Source organism: Rhinopithecus bieti, unplaced genomic scaffold (assembly GCF_001698545.2).
Source record: "Rhinopithecus bieti isolate Rb0 unplaced genomic scaffold, ASM169854v2 scaffold_55, whole genome shotgun sequence".
NCBI lineage: Eukaryota > Metazoa > Chordata > Mammalia > Primates > Cercopithecidae > Rhinopithecus > Rhinopithecus bieti.
Window position 1 is genome coordinate 2,039,780 of NW_016803114.1, and position 6,433 is coordinate 2,046,212.

Below are 6,433 nucleotides of genomic sequence, written 5' to 3' on the forward strand. Positions count from 1 at the left end.
CACACACACACACACACACACACACACACACACACACAGAATGGTAAAAATAAATTTCTTTTCTTTATACATTACCCAATCCTAGGTATTCAGTTACAGCAACAGAAAATGGACTAAGACTTAGGACTCCAGGTATTGGATAGGGTTAGAAATGATTCAATAATCAGGAAATTCCTTAAAATAAGATAGAGACTTTTCCTAATCATTGATACTGCGAAATATATATTTGGTTTTCCTCCCCAGTTTCCTGGCATAGCACTCTAAAATCCTTACAACATTCAAAGTTATGTGTCATTTTGTATGTTAATGAGTTCACTGCTGTCTGGCAGCCCCTAGATAGCTTCAGGATGGAGGCTCGTCACTGGAAACAACAAGGCAGGAGTAGAGTTGGGACTTTCAGCCTCACCTCACCACCAGCATCCAGGTAGGGAAGAGAGTTTGAAGGTTAAGCTGATCACCAGTAGCCAGTGACTTAATCATGTCTATGTAATGAAGCTTCTATAAATCCTTCAAAAGGACAGGGTTCAGTGAGCTTCTGGATAGCCAAATACATGCAAGTTGTTGGAGGGTGGCACGCCTAGGGAAGGCATGGAAGGAAGCTCTGTGTCGTTTCCCCCTGTAACTCATCCTCTATATATTTTTTAAATCTGTACTTGTATTTTTTGTAATACCCTTTATAATAAATGGATAAACATAAGTGTTTCCTTGAATTATGTGAGCCAGTCTAGCAAATAAACTGAACCCAAGGATAGCATTTTGTAAGGACCCTGATTTATATCCAGTAAGTCAGAAGCACAGGTAAAAAAACCCCTGGGGCTTATGATTGGCATTGAAAGTGGGGGACAGTCTTATGGGACTGAGTCCTCATTCTGTGAGATATCATGCTATCCCCAGGTGGAGAGTGTCAGAGTTGAATCGGTGAACACCCAGGTGGTGTCTGTGAAAGTGTTGCTTGCTTGGTGTGGGGAAAAATACCCCATACATTTGGTCACAGAAGTCTTCTGTGTTGATTGTTGAGTGAGTATAGGAAAATAATTTTGGTTTGTTTATTATTGTATTTTCAGAAAATCCAAACCTTGGGCTGATGTTCTCTTTCTTTCTTTTCTTTCTTTCTTTCTTTCTGCTTACCACCACACCCAGCTATTTTTTGTATTTTTAGTTGAGACGGGGTTTTACTATGTTGGCCAGGCTGGTCTCGAACTCCTGACCTCATGATCTGCCTGTCTTGGCCTCCCAAAGTGCTGGGATTACAAGTGTGAGCCACTGTGCCTGGCCCGGCCTGATGTTTTCTTTTAAATTTTAAATAAGATCTGGATTCTGGTTCAAGATGGCTGACTAGGGACATCAGGCACCTGCTGTCTCCAGGAAGAAGAGCCAAAATTATAGACTATCACACCTCAAATAGAACATCTAGGTGAGAACACTAGAGTACAACAAAAAACTCATGGGAAACACCCGATGTACAGACGAGAAGGAAATAAGTGGCCAGCTAAACCAAGATCAGCCAGGAGCCTGGAGGAATGTGGTATTGAGGGGAAAGAAAAGATTGAGAGGGCTTCGGCGGTCCATATTTCTACCATAGACTGCTGCGATGTGAACCATGGGAGAGCTGCTGTATCCACATGAAACCCTGATACTAGATGAGTGGCTATTTGGAGACCCCATGAGGTTATTGCACCAGACAAGGAACTTGTTCTGGGTTACTCACTCTCCTCTATGAGACCTAAATGGTATGGCAGGGTATACTTTTGGAGCACAGCCAACAGGAACAGCATCCTGCTCTGGGAACAATAGCCCCTGTATCTCCCCATCCCAGGAGCTCTTGCTGACATTACCCACTGACCACTTGGAGGTCTGCAGCAGCATACCACTGGCTAGAGCCAAAAGTGCTGCAAAGTCCCCAGTACTCTAGTCCACAGGGAGTACTACACTGTGGGAAAAGGATTGTGCAATGCACCAAAAGGCAGCCCCTGGGAAAAAGAAAACCACAGTGTTTGCTTTCCAGAGTCCAAGAACTCCCTGTCTGGGGTTATGGGAAATGACTCCATCTGCAGCAGCAGCACAAACTCTGGTGCTCAGCTTTGCAAATGAAGAGTGAAATCTTTGCCATTGGCAGAGCAGCCTCTGTGCTTAAGCTCTCATATAGAGAATACGACCCCTCCTCCCCCTCTGCACACCTGATCCTACTGCCACCAAGGGCTAGGGTGGGTGGGCCAGAGGGTTACCTGTCTGAGGTGGTGAGTAACAACTACAGCATAACTGGCAGTATGGTCTCTGTGCTGAGAATTCATGCTAAGGCAGGGCTTCTCTCCCCTTCTGTGTGGTGCTGTGTTGCTGCTTCCATAGAGGGCAGAAAAGACTGATAATAGTGTATGTGGGGTTGTTGGGGGTGATTCCATACCACAGCTACTGTCAACACCAGCCCATACCACTCAAGACCCAGGGGTAGTCCCACCATTGCTACTGCCATCACCCACACTTTGCAGGCTGCCCAGAGACCCAAGTGAGCCCACTGCTGGGCAGATGAGCAAGGCACCTGGAGGCTCAAGAATCATCCCACTGGTAGCTATCTGCACAATTGCCGGTGTGCACCACCCTGGGGCACAAAGACAGGTATGGTCAGACCACCACTGCTACTCTTGGGACCTGAAGACTGGCCCACCTGGCTTTCCAGACTTTAGCACAATTTCATCACAGCTTACACCAATAGCCACACACTAACGCTCTGAGGAAATCACAGAAAGCACTAATACTGTTTATAGTTAAATAAACCATGCAGAGAATATACTATTGCATGTACCGAGAATCAAAGCCAAAGGGCCCTACCCAACCAACATCACAGATATATCTTCAGGAAAAAGTTTTTTCCTACTAAAGTAGATTCAGAAATAGGAGATATGATTGTTACACCAGATGTGCAGATGTCAATGTAAGAGCATGGGAAACATGAAAAAGGCAAAGAAATAGGACACCTTCAAAGAAACACAATAATTCTCCAGCAATAAATCTTAAAACTTCAAAATTCCCAATAAAGCATTCAGAATATTGATTTAGTTTTCTTTTGAGATGGAGTCTTGCTCTGTTGCTCAGGTTGGAGTGCAGTGGCGTGATCTTGGCTCACTGCAACCTCCACCTCCCAGGTTCGCGCCATTCTCCTGCCTCAGCCTCCCGAGTTGCTGGTACTACAGGTGCTTGCTACCATGCATGGCTAATTTTTTTTTTTTTTGTATTTTTAGTAGAGACAGGGTTTCACTGTTAGCCAGGATGGTCTCAATCTCCTGACCTCATGATCCACCCACCTCGGCCTCCCAAAGTGCTGGGATTACAGGTGTGAGCCACTGCACCTGGCCCAGAATATTGATTTTTAAAGAAGCTTAGTGAGATACAAAAGAATTCTGAAAAAAATTCAAAAAATTGGGGATATGAGAAATTTACTAACGTGATAAATATTTTCTAAAATAAACCAAATAGTTCTTAGAACTGAAGAATTCATTGAAGGAAATGCAAAATACATTTGAAAGCTTCAACAATACACTAGACCATGTAGAAGAAAGAATCTCAGAACTTGAAGACAGGTCTTTTGAAACAACTCATCTGGACAAAAAATAAAATGGTGAAAAAGTATGAGCAAAGCCTTCATGACAAGTTGGACAATGTAAAGCATCTGAATATAAAGATTATCACTGAAAATAAAGAGAAAATTAAAGGATTAGGAAATACAATGAAATAGATGAAAATGTACATTTGGCAAGAGAATTAGACATTCATATACAGAAGTTTCAACAATCCCCAGGTAGATACAATGCAAGAAGGTCTTCTCTATGGTATGTTATAATCAGAATCCCTAAAGTCAAAGATAAAATGTGAGTCCTAAAAACATGAAAAAGGTGCCTAGTCATCTATAAAGGAAACCTCATCAGACTAACCACAGATTTCTCAGCAGAAACCTTACAGGCCAGAAGAGAATGGGATGATAGATTCAAAGTACTGAAAGAAAACTATCAACCAAGGATACTACCTCCAGCAAAATTATCCTTCATAAATGAAGGAGAAATAGTCTTTCAGACAAGAAAATGCTAAGGAAATTTTTTACGAATAGACTGACCCTACATGAACTGCTTAAGAAGTCCCTACATTGGAAGTGAAAGGATGACATCTACCATCATGAAAAAAACTCACTGATGAAGCAATCACTCAAAGGAGGATGAGAAAAAGCTCAAATAGTACCAACACCAAAATCCAGCAGACTATAATGACAAATAGGATAAAAAGATACTTGCATATGCATTTTGATAGAAGCACAATTTGTACTGCAAAATATGGAAACAGCCCAAATGCCCATCAATGAGTGGAAAAAGCAAATGTGGTATATGTACATTCCATGGAATACTTCTCAGCCATAAAAATGAACAAAATAATGGCATTTGAAGCAACATACATGGAATTGGAGACCCTTATTCTAAGTAATATAACTCAGGATTGGAAAAACAAACATTGTATGTTCTCACTCATAAATGGAAGCTAAGCTATGAGGGTGCAAAGGCATAAGAATGATACTTTGGGGTCTCTGGGGAAAGGGCAGGAGGTGGGTGAGGAATAAAACACCACCACATTGGGTACAATGCACACTGCTTGAATCATGGATGCACCAAAATCTCAGAAATCACCACTAAAGAACTTATTCATGTAACCAAACCACTTGTTCCCAAAAAAACCTATTGAAATAAAAAAATTTTTTAAAAATATATAAAACAACCAGAAAACAACAATATTAAACAAAGTCTCACATATCAATAATAACCCTGAATGTAGAAGAATTAAATTCTCCACTTAAAAGATATAGAATGGCTGAATGGACCAAAACCAAAAACCAAAAATTCCCTCACCTTCTCAGTAAATTATAGACAGAAAGTAAAATAATAGAATAAGATATTTTACTCAAATAGAAACCAAAAGCCAACAGAAGTAGCTATACTTACATTACATAAACTTTAAGTCAAGAAGAGTGAAAAAAGCAAAGAATGTCATTTATTTCTGTAAGCATGTCATTATATAATGAAAAAGCAATCTGGGAAGAGATAACAATTTGAAATATATATGACCCAATGCTGGAGCATCCAGATTCATAAAGCAAATATTACTGGACCTAAAGAGATCTAGTAAACCTTTCACTACATGACTGCTGGAATCTCTCTGAATCTGCCGTGATTCTGGGGGCTACCTGATTCATGAGTCATTTATTGCTTAATTAAACTCCTTTCAATTTAATTCATCTGAGCCTTTTCTTTTAACAGGTAGATCCACTGATAGTTTGCACTTTGCTCCTGGAAAAGCTGCAGGCACTCAATACCAGTCTGAAGGCAGCTGCAGGGGCTATACCCTCTACAGCCACAGAGGCAGAGCTCCCCAAGGCCATGGGAGCCCACTTCTTACATTAGGTGTCCTGGATGTGAGACATGGAGTCAAAGGATATCATTTTTGCGCTTTAAGATTTAATGACTGTCCCACTGGATTTTGGATATGCATGGAGCCAACAGCCTCTTTGTTTTGGCCAACTTCTCCCATTTGGAACAGGAGCATTTATCCAATGCCTGCATATCCATTGTATCTTTCAAGTAACTAACTTGCTTTTGATATTACAGGCTCATAGGCTTATGTTTGTACCCCTAAAGGGTACAGACATAAATCCAATGTTTAACAGCAGAGTGACTATACTTAACAAAAATGTATTGTATTCAGGTGATGGACACCCTAAATAACCTCAGTTTATCATTACATGTTATATATACATTACAAAATTTCACATGTACCCCATAAGTTTGTACAAATAAAAAATAAGATCTATATAATTAGTTTATATCTCATATTTCCATATCTCATATTTTACAACCTTATGCCATTTGATTTTCACAATCAATTTATATGGTATGCATGCCCTGGGCTGTTTCCCCCATTTTCTAGAGTAGGAAACTGACTTGATGGTGTTAAGAGAAGTCAGTAGGTTAGAAAATGACCTATCAAGATTTAAATTCGGCCGGGCGCGGTGGCTCAAGCCTGTAATCCCAGCACTTTGGGAGGCCGAGACAGGCGGATCACGAGGTCAGGAGATCGAGACCATCCTGGCTAACACAGTGAAACCCCGTCTCTACTAAAAAATACAAAAAACTAGCCGGGCGAGGTGGCGGGCGCCTGTAGTCCCAGCTACTCCAGAGGCTGAGGCAGGAGAATGGCGTGAACCCGGGAGGCGGAGCTTGCAGTGAGCTGAGATCCGGCCACTGCACTCCAGCCTGGGCGACAGAGAGAGACTCCATCTCAAAAATAATAATAATAATAATAATGATAATGTTATTTAATGAAACTAACTATCTGTCAAGAATTGAAATATAATGAAATATAGGTTCTTATATTTTCTCCATGAGTATACTGTATGTGT